General features: G+C 36.5%; 1 protein-coding gene across 2 annotated transcripts in view; it reads right to left on the bottom strand.

Annotated features, from left to right (window-relative positions):
- ptpdc1a (protein tyrosine phosphatase domain containing 1a) overlaps nucleotides 1–15,628 on the bottom strand; it is a 68,205-nt gene that overhangs the window by 22,807 nt on the left and 29,770 nt on the right. The gene's annotated exons all lie outside the window — the stretch shown is intronic.

The following is a 15,628-nucleotide window of genomic DNA, read 5'->3' as shown; positions in this document are numbered from 1 at the left end:
AAAACAGTTTGCTGAATTTCAGCATTTGATCAGTTTCATAATATATTTGGCTGAAAAATAAATTTGAGATGTAGTATTTTTAACAAGTCCATGTTCAATTTAATACACAAAGAAAAACACCAAGGACTATTTCTTTACACTTTTTTTAAACACCAAACTATATACCAAATATAATAGTTTAGTCTGAGGACGAAAGTGGAAAAAAATGACTGATACCCTGCCTGGAATAGAATATATAGCCTACTGTACCTTGTGCTTTGGTACAATTTATTTCACATGTTCCTTGTTTCATTTTACCAGTGAGAACTCCAGACAAGGCTATTAATTACAAATCATACATTAATGAAGTTATAATGATGCGCTGCAGTGCAAAAATTGTCTTGGTTAATTTGATCATTGGTTCGGTATAAATTCTGGAGACTGGAGTTTTAGTACCAGGACAGGATCATCATTCAAGAACACACATAAAACAACGATATTCATCAATAGCTCATATGTGGTTGCGCACAATAACAGGGTAAAAACATTAATTAAGCAGTTTTAGCCGCGTGCATGGCATGGGTTCATTTCACGCCGCAACCCAACCCAAAGTCACTATCCGCCTCTTCCGAAAAATCCTGTTTAAATTATATAGCCTATTTATTTTTAACCAAATATAACAGTATATGACAACGATATTATTTTAGGCATCTTCGAACACATTTTTAATGTGGCTACAGAATATTTACGTTTAGCGTATAATCAGTTGTTGTCAATTAAGATAAGGAACAATTATAATAGGCCTAAGTGTCAAAACGTGCGTCTAACTTTTAAAGTATCAAAGAAGGCTATAGTTTGCTACAACTTATTTATGACTCCATTCAGCACACACGCGTTTGCACTTGCTGCTGCGCCTGGAATTTCACTAATAAATCTAATTTCCTACAACATGTTTAACTGTATTTAAGTGCAAAATGAAATAACTTCTATTTGAAAGCCATATAGAAAAAGTTACATAAATTATGTACATAGTTACAGATATCAGATAACATGGTCACACTTTCTTCTCTGAGAGAGATTTATGAGGGTAGTAGATATGAGAAACCAGTTTTAGAATTGAGTTTTTTTTTTGTAAAATACACTTTCTAATTAAATAAATGGGGCTTTATTAAACATTAGATATTTTAAGTGTTTAGTTGTAGGCTTTATTGTAGTCATCTTACGTGAGGTCGTCCGGTGTTTTAGATGGAGTAATGTCTGTTCGCCTTGAAGCACATCGTGACTGGAGCTGTCAGATCCAAATGTGCTGAATTAAGGCCAAAACCCCTCCAGCGAGTGTGTCACCCAACATCAAAATACTGCCAAACACAGAAATTACATGTTATTTTATCTAAGCGATGAAAGTTATTAAACCTTACTGAGCACAGTAACAAAAATAAGTGTGCTATAGTATGACACGGGTAATGAAAATGTTATTTTAATATTTGTTGTGGTGCAAAAACAAAATCTAATTTTTGGAAATAAAGCAAAAAGATTAAAAACTATCATCAACTTTATGAAAACACTTTTTTTTTTTTAAATCAGATTTTTTTTATTGGTATTGATCAATACTGCTGCATTGATATATATATATTATATATATATATATAATGTATGAGAAACCAGTTTTAGAATTGGTGGTTTTTTTTTTAACATTTATACTCACACACACAATGTCTGCCATGGTACAGATTTAAATCGATACTGGTTTAATTTGGACCTGCTTTAGGAGGAAGAAGAGGATGATAATGATGATGATGAGGATGAGGAAGAGTGGAAGGTTCTCTTTTCACATTCCCTTTGTAAGGGTAACTTTATTTCTTTATTGAACAGTGATAATTATTGCACATCAAATATTTCTCATGAAATTGTATCTCTCTGTCTCTATAAGAGAAAGTTTAAGTTGCAGACTAATAAAATACAACTAACTAGAAATACGCCGGACATCTGAAGTGACTTTTCATTACTCAACTCAACCTTGATCAAATACAAAATTACATATCACCAAATATTATCACATAAAGCAGCATTCTAACATATGGAGGTCTTTCCATACAATACAATTATTTCCTTTTGGTGTTTAACTGGATTACATTGAAACAAAAGCTGTTGACTGAATCATCAGAGTGAATTTCTGCAAGTGACGCAGAAGACACTGTAACTTAGTGTTACAGACTGATGACAGACAGATAAAACAAATTTATTAGACCACATCTTATTTACACACGCAAAGCATGTAAAGAGACTAAAATGTCATGAAAACACAAATAAAAAATAACTAAGGTGGAGCGAGGTCTTTAGGATACATAACCACAGGATTATCATTTTAGTTTCAGAAGACACTAACCACTGCTAAGTGCACAATGACAACGATACAAGTTTTAGGAAATAAACCCTGCACAATCCCGTACAGCTCTTCCTTCCTAATGGGACATTTAATGTTATTTGCAGTCTTTCCAGGGTCATTAGCGTGGATTTCATCTGAACAAAAGAGATGGGTTTACAATGCAGGTGCTGAAATTTTGCTCCAAAGTATTTAGCTTGAGAGCTTGTGGAAAATAAATGCAGACATTGTCCTCTGGATTGAAGGGAATCCATTGTGGATGAAGTCATGGGCAGGAATGCCTAATGCACTCAAGTGAACAAAACCTCATCCCAGAAACAGACTTTCAGCCTGGACTTCATAAACTCCAAGTCTCTTCAATCAAGATCAAGATTTTAAAATGATCCCTCAAAGCCGAAAATATATTTCGCTCCATTGTGCGATCAGACAACCTCTTTTGGGGAGATCAAAATGCTTGAAAACACAAAATCCCCAACTCTCCATCAGCATGCATTATCTTTACTAGCGTTTTTGTTTTAAATGACTAACTGAGTATGCATATCTGAAGGCCCCAAACTCCCTATGTCTCGGTTAAACAGTTTAATCATTCGTCAGCATTCACCCATGTCATACTCGGGTCCTGTTGCAATCATTATGCATATTAAGAACAGGTGCACACGCACTTCTAGCAACAGCATGAAAGGCAACCAGTGATGACCGTGGCAACTTTCATTACCTGTAATCATGTGTTGTGAAGGGTAGCGTGTTTACGGGCTGCGCGATGCCAACTCCAGACGTTCAGCACACGGCTAAATGCTCCACATGTCTTTTCTTTCCTGTCTGGACCTCGTGAAGGCCGAGCGTTGGACGGCAATGACTTCCGACATAAATTACAATCAGCAGGAAGAGTCAGCTATGAGGAATCTGGTGATTTGGAACTTCCATGTGAGATGCAATTTAATCATTAAGTGGACTGTTGGGGTGGCATGTTCGTGTGCTGATGCAAGAAGCGAACTAAGATGAGTGGGGGTGGAGTGGTAGAGCCCAAATTTCTGAGATGGGTGTTTGTGGAGTCAAAAGGTGCGCACTTAAACAGAACTCAATTTAGGGGCCCACAGTTGAGCATCTGCCCAGCCACACACAGGAGAATTCTTCACGATTAAAGCCTCTCTGATTAATCTAACTTATGTGCCAAAACTGCACATGCTGCGTATGATCCCAATTACGCTGAAACTCGATTCAGCATGGAGTACCTCTACGGTTGCCCAGCTTCCCCCGTGTTTTCATAGGACTGTGTTTGACAGCATGCTATAATGTCACACTGTTCAAATTTTAAGTGATAACGTCAAATGTGTCAACGTACTTTGAACTACATCTACATTTATTTTATTGTAATGAAATGTTCACCTAAAAATTAAAAATTTCCTTCTTCTGTGGAAAACACACACGCACACACAAAATAAAAGATATTATGAAAAACGCTTTAGCTGTGTTTGTCTACATAATGAAAGTAGGGACCCAATTATTCCTTACAACTTGAACATGATCACTTTGTATGATGAACAGATCAAAATTTAAGCCTTTTTGCATGAAGTTTATGTCGCCGTATTAAGAGGCAGTCGCAATACATTTGTCATTTCATTGACTTCTGTTCATACAAATGGAAATGTGGGAGTCAGGAAACGCAAGCTCATGCGACTTTCTCTACATTGCAAAATTCAAATTTGTGAGCTTTGACCTGAAAATTTGTATTACATGAAAACATATGACTAATATAAGAAAGATACAAAATGGTGTGACAACTTGGGTAAATTAAAACTTTAAAGGGTTAGTTCACCCCAAAATAAAAATTCTGTCATTAATTACTCACCCTCATTTCGTTCCAAACCTGTAAGACCTTCATTCATCTTCGGAACACAAATTAAGATATTTTTGATCCCTCATAGACAGCAACACAATTACCACTTTCAAGGCACAGAAAGGTACTAAAGACATCGTTAAAATAATCCATGTGACTACAGTGGTTCAACCTTAATTTTATGAAGCAAAGAGAAAACTTTTGTGCGGGGGAAAAAAAAAAAATTTATTCAACAATTTCTTCTCTTCAGCGTGTGATGCTGATGCAGGAGTCGGCTAACACGGAAGCGCTGCACTGTGTTTACAATGTGAAAAGCTTTGGAGACTGACACGGAAGAGAAGAAATTGTTGAATAAAGTCGTTATTTTGGTTTGGTTTTTGCGCACAAAAAGTATTCTCTTTGCTTCATAAAATTAAGGTTGAACCACTGTAGTCACATGGACTATTTTAACAATGTCTTTAGTACCTTTCTGTGCCTTGAAAGTGGTAATTGCATTGCTGTCTATAGAAATCAGAAAGCTCTTGGATTTCATCAAAAATATCTTAATTTGTGTTCCGAAGAGGAACAAAGGTCTTACATGTTTGGAATGACATGAAGTAATGACAGAATTTAATTTTTGAGTGAATTAACCCTTTAAGCTGCAGGTTTGCAGAATTGCAGGAAAGTGGAGTAAATGGTATATTTTACATTTTGTATTTATTTTTATTATTATTATGTTGAATATATGTCATAATTTCCTGACTAATGTAGTGTACAAAAAATTTGTTCAAAGTATTTGTATCAAAGACTGCAGAATAACACAAGACGTGTCACTCGTATTGTTTTGAATGGGAGAAAGTGTAACGCGCAATATGACGGACTAAGTCCCGCCTTCTAAAGCCAAGAGCCAATCGCCGACTGGTAAAGTCATTGCGTCACTTCAGTGGCCGTTAGAATCACCGGTTTCTATAGAAACAGTCAGATGCGCGCCTCCGAAGAAACGCGCATTTAGTTCTGCGCATGCGCATTAGCTTGATCCAGCCTGAAAAAGATTTAGTTTTTATTTAGTAGTAGTTATATTAATAGTAGTTTTTTTGTCATGATTCGAGCGTTTAGAAACTAAATTTATGAGTCGGTTGTTGTTAGATTTCATTGGTGATTTCAAATATCAAATTTAATCGTAAGGTTGACGAACAGTTTTGGAGAATCTGATGTTTCCCCATTCAAAGAGATAGGAGCTGTATGATGCCCAGGATGCCCGAGAGGCGTTTCAAAGATGGCTGCCGAGTGAAATGACTTGTCTTAAAGGGACTTTGTTTGTATGCATGAGTTGATTAATGTTTTGATTTGATTTGAAGATTCATGTTAGTTTTATTTCCTTTTTGGACTTTTTGGGGTTCCATTGACTTCCAAAATTTGGACAAAAACAGCTAAAACATTCTTCAAAATATCTTCTTTTGTGTTTTACAAAATAAAAAAGCCATATGAAATCAGAATGACATGAGTGTGAGTAAATTACATCAGAAGTTTAATTTTGGCTAAACTACCTGAATGAATGAATGAATGAGGTATTTATATAGCGCATTTCCTATGTACGAATATACACCCAAAGAGCTTATCTATTTAAGATATACGATGCGTCCAAAATCACATACTGAGTAGGTACTACATCAGTTGCGTCGCTTCACCTCCATTCATAAATCCCCTCCTATGGCCTCATGGGATAGTAAAGTGTCCATCGAATGCGCATTTTGGAATCTCACCAAAAGTAGTACGTCATCTGGGTACTTTTCACCAACTGTTTTTCGAATACTACGTATTCAGACATACTACTCTGTTGGTGTACTGTTTTTCGCATACTATATAGTAGAGAAGTATTCGATTTCAGACCCAGCAATTGAGTTCAGGCATTCTCTGGGAATCGATCCCATGACTTTGACGTTGCTAGCGCTATGCTTTACTGTTTGAACTACTAGAAATACTAAGGATGCTATTGTTGCTGTTGGTTGTAGCCATGGCAATGTGCACCATGCTCACTGGCTGCATGCTAAAACACAAAAGTCCTATTCATTGAAAACGCATTGTGAAACATTTGCAAAATGTCTAAATAAATGCCTATTGCTACGCCACATTTATCAAAGCACATACTAAAAGACCATTTCTGAAGAACAGCGAGGCGATGACATTTTTACGAGAGAGGAAAATTCAAATATAGAGTGTATATGGTTTAAGGGTCTCTATGCCTCATTACTATACATGCACATTATGACCTATTCATTGGCTTGAACGCTGTGAGCTCCTGGGCGGCGCTGTTCAGATCTCACTTGCCGAGCTCAGCAAGCGAGGTGTGAATAAGGTCTCCACTGTTTCTGTGTTCTTACATGACCACGCCAGCGAGAGGGCACTTTCTCAGAGCCCAGCTTTAAAGTAAACACAATTTGTATGTGTCTCAAAGCTTAACAGCCATAGTTTGTAATTCCTAATGACCGAAATGTGCACGCTACTCCGCGTAATGCTAAAAAGCAGGCGTTATTGCGTCATTGTACAAACAGTACCAAAACACGTGTTGTCTTCGCCTCCGCTTTCGATCGGTTATTGTGCGAGTCACATATTATGCCGTCATTTTCATCTTGACCTATTCCGTCCACCGCAGCAGTTTCCCTGCAGTAAGTCAACAGAAAATATGTTTTGACATAGCATGAGTGAGGAGGAATCATTCTGGAAAATGAAAAAAGAGGGAGATCTAAAATTCATTAAAGGAAAAAGTAGTTCATTTCCCAGTCTTAATGAAACCCTATCAAAAGTAATACTTCTCCATGTAAGTGCTGAGACTTTCCTAAAGTGCAGCAAATGACTTCTCAAAGACATCAGACTAATGGGAGAAGGCATTAGAGCACATAAACAAGGACATCATTCCAGCTGTTCGGCTGCCAATTTGATGTTCCTTTTTTAGCCGTGACCCCCTTCCTGCCATTCCCAACCCTTCCATTTATCCTATGAGCACAGTTTGCAGGAAATGTCAACCCCCTGTGATTGATTTGAGATGGGCGATTCCCTGACTTCATGGTAGTATAAAGCAAGACAGCTGTTGGAAGAAATCAAATTCCAGCAGGAGCTGGAAAGACTTATTTTTTCCATCTCTTTAACTGAGCTATTGGCTCTGACCAGACGAGTAAATAAAAAACACGGCCGCAATGTGGCAGGAGGTGACCGAAGCGCTCATTATATAGCAATTATTGCACAAAAAATCTTTCCTCTCAAAATCCAACTTGAAAGTCAATCCCACTTTTTAAAGACTTTTCAGAAGACATGACAAGCAGTGAGGATATGCTTTTCTCTGGACCCACTTGTCTAGATTTTCTGTAACAAGTTCAAGACGTGCACACGGCATATAGCAGAAGGATCTGACCCAGTGTTCTTGTTTATGCCTTTCAGGGGGATCCTTGAATGCTGTTATTTTACACTCAGGCTTCAGGAACATCTTATACTATGGGGTGTTTTGAAGTAATGCATTTTATGTATTCTAAATCAACATTTCTAAGATTTTTCTTCCCAAAAGACTCAAACGGGAGGCTGTTATACAACCTTTTACATTCAAAACGGGAAAAAAACTGTTTATTTGACTGTCTATAATAGAAATTTGATTACATCAACTGAAATGACATCAATCTTTGATCTAAGACTGACTAAGAAATACATTGTACAAACATTTGCTTTTGTTTTCTCATTTCTCATTTGGAAGCTGGTCTGTAAAGACCATAGCTATGGATGTTGACTTTGCAGTCCGGACATTACACAGCTGGTCAATGACACTTCTGATCTGTTATAAACAGATAATTATCAAATTACATAATTTTGGCTGGTCAATCACACTTGAGTCCCTCAGTTGTCCCCAGTGTGAAAAGGTGGATCTGAGAATCATACAGTCACTGCTGGAAAGGGTTCAAATACGCAAAAGATGCTGGAAAACTGAAGAATCTGCAGGACCTGGAGGATTTTTCTGAAGAACAGAGCTCAGTTTAACTGCTCAGGACAAACAAGGCACTCATGAACAACCATCACAAAACAAAAAAATGGTCATTGATCATCCAGGTAACCACACAGTATTAAGAATCAAGGGTTCACAAACTTTTGAGCAGGTCGTTTTCAGCTATTTTTTTTTTTTTTTTTTTGTCTTGTGGACCATATGTGAACATTTTTTATGTAAAATATCTTACTCAGGACAGTACTAAATAAAAAATAATGCATATTGTATGATCTCTCTTATTTTGTTAAAATTATTCACATTTTCACAGATTCTGCAAGGGGTTCACACAAGCTTTCAAGCAGCACTATATATTTCTATGGGGTTTTATAATTAGGTTTTTCAATTTATGAGTAAAATAAAGCCTGTGGTAAACATAACTTGGCAAACTGTAAACTGCATAAACTGTCTTATCAAGTATTCAAAAATTTGCGTTTTCAGTATGGATGTGTATAATTTGCATTATAGAACAAAACATACTCGTTTGTTTTACTCATAAATTGAAAATCCCATTCTAAAACCCTATGAAAATCTTTAGGGAACCAGGGGCGAATTAGTCTTCCGGGTTTTGAAGTTACTTTTGCGTTACTTTTTCCGACATATTTAATTATTGCAGGTTTGCTTAATATTCTGAGTTTGCATTTCACCGTTTTATTCATTTTGAGGAATGCTGAATCTGTTTTTGTGCAAGTGAGATGAGTAAATGAATGCTAGAACTACAATAACCATCATGTTTACACAGCACATACAACACCTCTGCACTTACTCCTAATTTCTCTCAGCATGGGAACAGGAGAGGTACCAGTCAATGAATAGGAAAACAAAGTAACTTGCATTACGTATTTGAAAAAGTAACAGATATTTTTGTTGCATTATTTGTCACTTGGAAAAAGTAATCTGATTACGTAACTTGCATTACTTGTAATGCGTCAGCCCCAACACTGCGTCTTATCAATCAAAAAGGTAATGGTTTGATACAACCATTTTGTTTCCAGTCAGTCATATTAAAAAAAACAATGTGCCCTTCTTTCCGGATGTTGCATAAACCCAGCCAAACAGAAAGAAACTGGTGAGTCAACACTTATTGTATGCAGCATGCATCATACGGTCAGTGAGCAGACTGGACATTCATGGGAATGCGGTCTGAAGCTGAGACTAAGTGGAGTGTAACTGCTACAAGCTATATTAAGACTTTTTAAATCAATCAATCAATCACAGTCATATAATGACAGATGGACTCTGTACAAACACTCAAAACAATACAGTTTCACATAAGAGCCTCCAAACCAGGCTGCTCAGCATGCAGCAATGAATGGTCTGCACCACACTTCTTTTCACTTTCATCAATTTATAGCCCGAATATATTACTTATGATTTATGTCTTTGCCTGCCTTTAAAGGTCTGGATCTCATAATATATATTACTTAGCTTGCCCTGTTCCTGGTTTCTCAAACCACATAAACATTTTGCAGTAAGAAATGGTCATTGAGCAAAGTGTTATTTGAGTTTTTAGCATTCTAAATAAAGTACTCAGGGACGACGGGCAGCTGAATCAGTACATGCTGTGGGTCAGTATGTAACTCTGTGGTTGCGGTCGGCAGAACGGCAGTCATTAAGAGGTTGAAATAATGTAATATTGTTTCTCCCTGTTCTGCAGTTTCTTTTCAGAGATGTTATCGCACGTCTTTGAATGACTTCAGGACTTCCGGTCATTTTCGTTTAGTCAATGCTACGTAATCGTAATGGTCTGGAAAATAGTAGCAAGCCAGTCTCACTCTGTTGTTTTTTGTCACTGTTTATGTTTTAAGATGATGGATAGTTTAAGTTGGGAATAGAAAGTCTTTAACATTGTAATCACTCCTTTTTTTTCTCTGCAATACGTGTACACAACAATCAGGGGATAAAAATGTGGGTTACAAGTCCATTGTGTTAGACATAGGAAAGTATTATAATTTTTTTTTTTTTTTTTTTTGGATCCAGATGGGCTGCATTTGTACAGAATACAATGGGGACATTGCATCATTGACCAAATTGGATTTTACTTGCATCAGAGATAAATTTAGTCTATACTGAATATATTTTAAAATGTCATTTATTCATGTGATGGCAATGCTGAATTTGCTGCATCATTACTCCAGTCTTCAGTGTCACATGATCCTTCAGAAATCACTCTAATATGCTTATACTATCATTGTTGAAAACAGTTGTGCTGCTTCATATTTTTGTGTAAAAGCATACATTTTTTCAGGATTCTTTCATGAATAGAATCTTTTGTAATATTATAAATGTTTTTACTGTCACTTTTGATCAATTTAATGTGTTTTGTCACTGTTTTAAGATGAAAGATGTTTTGAATAGAAAGTCTTTAACACTGCAATCAGTCTTTTTTTTCCCTGGAATATGTGAACACAACAATCAGGGGGGAAAAAAATGGTCCATTGTGCTAGACGTGGGAATGAAATATATAGAAATACAATATACAAAGGACACAGCATCATTGAACAAATTGGATTTCCCTAGCATCAGTGCATGTTAGTCTTTAATGCGACTGAAATACCAAAAAAAAAAAAAAAAACTCTTCTTATTACAGCCTGATTAGCAAAAAGTAGACTTGCAGTATATATGCTAATCATAATGTAGTCAATCCTTCTTATTGAGTCACATTCAAACAGCTGTGAGATCTGGCTAATGTTAGCCAAGCCAACAGCTGACTAATTCTGTGAAATAAAATAACGTTCAAATTAATTTATATAATTTGCAAAGGCGTATTAATGTTTATGGAATTATCAGTGCAGCCAAATATTACCGACTGAAACTGCTAATGGCTAACGAAACCCTTTTTCTTTCTCTCTCTCTTACACACACACACACACACACGTTCAGTTGTGACTGATGAATATTACTCCATCAAGCAGAATGAAACAACGCCAAGCGACCGAACCAATCAATCTGTCGGTTAGAATGATCAAGATTGTTTATATGACGCTGCAATGGACAAATACAGCCAGTAAGACACAGTTTACACCCATAAACAGCTGTTTTGCATCAGGTACGTGGTTTAGTCGGCCGTTAAGGGCGTCTTAAATGACCCCAATCAAGGAATGACAGAATATTTGCCAAAAAAAAAGCCGCTTTTGGTTATTGAAACCTCAATTTTTAACTCCTACGTTTTCCGTGAAACTTTACAGTGCACGCCGTGTTTTGCAGGAAGGATGAATGAGAGCGATTCCAAGGAAAATACCAAACAAGCTTTCAAGTGTGAGTCAAAAATGGAAAAAAGTTGTAGAGACAGCAAAGGCGATTTTTTAAAGCCCACCCAGTCCATACTCTTACATTCATCCTTTTAGGACTCATTCAGTGATGGCTAATTGGGTATTAATGTGCCAAAAAAATCTAAACGAAATAACACAGGATTTGCCAAGAAAATCTAAGAGGAACACGTCTCGAGATTCAGCATGGAGAGCCGCACTGGAGCTGGCAAGAGATTTATGACATGTTAACGCGGTCGACGACAAGGCAGTCCGCGCCAAGGCATCCCGCCGCGTGTGCATTAAGGAGCCGGGTCTCTTAAACATGCTGATCAAAATATTAATGCTAAGAGTAAACACAGGCTCTTTATCTGACAGTGATTTACATTACAAAGACCTTAATCCAAGAGCAAGCCAGTGCTTCCCTCATTAGCTGCAACCTTTACCTCACACTTCTCTGCAACGTTCACAGGTGGATGCACTACTCTGGGTGACTGTTGTGTTTATGTTATCTTTTCATAAGCTCCGCAAGAAATTTGTCAAACTGCATCATTGTTTAACTATGTGCCAGTCAAACGCAGGCGTGCCAGATGGTTGCCTCTCCCCCAACCTTGCCCTTGGCGGTTTCAGTCATACCGAATTTCAAGAGTGAAGTCGGGTCCACTGACTTGCTTTTTCACACACTTTTTTCATTTGCTTCTGCCAGGGTCTGCACATGGAAAGGTGTAACGGCATTCACCGAAGCTGACAGGACGACTAATCTAAAATGGACAGATGGAAAAAAGCTCTCAAGTAGATGCACATAAGTTATGACTGTTAAAAAAGCATAATTGCTGAATTGTTTAACATAGCATTTTCTCATAGGGGTCCAGAGTTATGGAAACTGTTAATGACATATTGTACTGAAACTGAGACCATGGAAAAGTCAGACAAATTTGTCACCATTTCATTATGAAACATGGAGGACCTACCGCAGATGCATGTACTTTCTGAAGGGTTTCACTAAAAGGTGTTACAGGGTTAGTTCACCCAAAAATTAAAATTCTGTCATTTATTACTCACCCTCATGTCGTTCCACACCCGTAAGACCTTCATTAATCTTCGGAACTCAAATTAAGATATTCTGATGAAATCCGGTGGCTCAGCGAGGCCTCCATAGACAGCAATGCCATTGAAAATCTCAAGATTCATAAAGGTACTAAAAATATATTTGAAACATTCATCTGAGTACAGTTCTACTGTAATTTTATAAAGCAACGAGAATACTTTTTGTGCGCAAAAAACAAACAAAAAAACACAAAATAACGACTTTTCAACAATATATAGTGATGGGCCGATTTCAAAACACTGCTTCGGAGCTTTACGAATCGAATCAGGGATTCGATGCGCCAAAGTCACTTGATTTCAGCAGTTTAGCCGTTTGATAGGAGATTCAAATCACTGAGTCGATTTGTAAAGCTCCAAAGCAGTTTTTTTAAATCAGCCCATCACTATTGTTGAAAAGTCGTTATTTTGTTTTTTTGGCGCACAAAAAATATTCTTGTCGCTTTATAATATTAAGGTCGAACCACTGAACTCACATGAACTGATTTAAATATGTTATTAGTACCTTTATGGATCTTGAGATTTTCAATGGCATTGCTGTCTAGGCCTCACTGAGCCATCAGATTTCTATAAAATATCATAATTTGTGTTCCGAAGATGAACGAAGGTCTTACGGGTGTGGAACGACATAAGGGTGATTAATAAATGACATTATTTTCATTTTTGTGTGAACTAAACCCTTTAACTTAATGCAGCTAAGAAGAAATTCAGAGTATAAACTCTAAAAATTAATTCAGGGGACCATAAATAAATGCATGGTTGCAAGTTAAAATTTCTAATGTTTTAAATAAACCTTTTAACCTATTATTTTGTAGAGTTCTGTTGACATAATAATGTTGATCATTACATCAACTTAATATTTTTCTGTAATTTAAACTCAAATTTCTGCGTTAACTGCCTTTTTTTAAAAATTGGGCTGTAGTAACTTAATGAAATTGTCTTGATAACTTCGGAAGTTAGGCAGTGGATTTCTTGTTCCCAGCATGCGTTGCATAGGACTGGATAAGGAGAATAAATGTTGAAATTAAGTGTTAATTTATTTGTTTTTAGTGAAGGGAAAGACTTGTTAGTGTTTAATGCTGTTATGTTTGACATTTAAAAGTTTCTGTATTGTTGAAGTTTTTGTGGTTACCATTGTGCTGAAGAGAAGATAAATGAGGGTAAACACTACACTGACTCTGTAAGCAATGACTGTGCTAATGCCAGTGACAATATCTTACTTTTTTCATTAAATATATATGTTAAATTAGTTATGTCGGCATGTGCTACAATAGCTGTTGATTTGAAATGAAATACATAAGATTAATAGGTTCCAGGGCTACAACTCTGGTAGGAACGACTTAATTTTTTTGAGTAAACTTAAAAAGTTCCTCTAACTCACTATAGCTTGTTGGTTGAACATAAATTTACTCAAAGTTGAAAAAAAAATGTTATACAAAATGTTGCATTAATTCATTTTTGTTGAGCCAACCCATTACTTTTTAGAGTGTAGACGTTATTGTTTAGTAGGGTTTGTAGGAATAAAAGAGGGAAACTGACATAAAAACTCTGCACCTGGAATGGATGCACTTTTACAGAGAGGCGTTTTTCCAGATGAGGGTAGAAGTCAAGAATGTGTTAATGTGTTTAAGACAATCAACTAAAGATTAAGCCTAATAGCAATTGCAGATCTTTGTTTTGACAAGTGGAAAAAAGCAGCCAAAATACTATTTAGCAGATGAGTATTTTTTTACTAGATGGTGGATGAGCTTTGAATCAATTTAGCTAGCTAATGTTTGATTCTTTTTTTCCCCTTCTTTTTTGAGTGGGTCTTTCACCTTGTGCTAGTCAAAATGTTACAAATGAGGTCTTCGCTGATCCATTTTCAGGGTGTGTTGGCCACGAACACGGGCCGTGGCTGGATGTCATGAGTGAAGGTCCAGATGGTCCTATCAGTGTCTCTGCTTCAAATCTAAACAGGTTGACATTTTGCAGGTGCTGGAAAACACTGGGATCAAGCGCAACTTCCTCCACGGTTTATAAAAGGAGACAAAGGTCAAGGCCTCCCAACACTACGTCTGATCAGTCCCATCATTCTCTGTAAGTTCTCTGAGCACGGCATGATACTAAGGACCCGATGCTTGATAATGTGCAGTTGCGGTGAGAGACTGTGATTGATCATTGACTTGAAAGGACTTTTGTATATAATTCCACTCCTCACTTCAACATGGCTGGGTGTTTTTCTTTTCTTTTTTTTCCCTTAAGAGAAGGCAGTGCCTTGCAGCAAGAAAAAAAGAGAATAATCAGTACAAAAACAAACCAAAAAGAGAGAAATATAACAGAATTAAAAAAAAAAAACAAATATTAATGTATAAAAACAACTATTATGACATATGAGATTAAACAGTGTGAGTAAAGTCACATGAGAGGAGACAGTGTCTTGAAAGTCCATAAGATAAAGACTCTTTTGCTCACCAAGGCTGCATTTATTTGATCAAAAATACAGTATAAACAGTAATATTCTGAAATATTATTACAATTTAAAATAAATGTTTTCAATTTGAATATATTTTAAAATGTAATTTATTCCTGTGATGGTAAAGCTGAATTTACTCCAGTTTTCAGTGTCACATGATCCTTCCGAAATCATTCTAATATGCTGATTTGGTGCTCAACAAACATTTTTTTTTTTTTTTTTTTAATTTTTATTAATGATGAAAACTGTTATGCTGCTTAATATTTTTGGGGAAACTGTGTTTTTCAGGATTATTTAATGAACAGAATGTTCTTTTAAAAAGCTTTTATTTCAAACAGTTTTCTCTCTCAGTTTTGATGAAAAGTTATATATATATATATATATATTAATTATATAGGTTGCTTGCTGATAAGTCTCTAATCCAGTAATCTTTACATCAAATGGAACCGGACCATGAATTTACCTGAACTAAAAGAAACCCAAATACAGAGAAGGGCCTTTGCCTCTTCACTTCTAAAGTCCCCCATCCAGCCCTGATGCAGCCCCTCCTTTCAAAGGTACAGAGGTGAAGTAACAGCAATTGCATGCGCTGGAGTGCTGAAAGGCTCAACCTCTGCGC

This window comes from Chanodichthys erythropterus, chromosome 6 (assembly GCF_024489055.1).
Source record: "Chanodichthys erythropterus isolate Z2021 chromosome 6, ASM2448905v1, whole genome shotgun sequence".
Classification (NCBI taxonomy): domain Eukaryota; kingdom Metazoa; phylum Chordata; class Actinopteri; order Cypriniformes; family Xenocyprididae; genus Chanodichthys; species Chanodichthys erythropterus.
The sequence above is the reverse complement of the archived record's forward strand: the minus strand, read 5'-3'. Positions and strand labels throughout refer to the sequence as shown.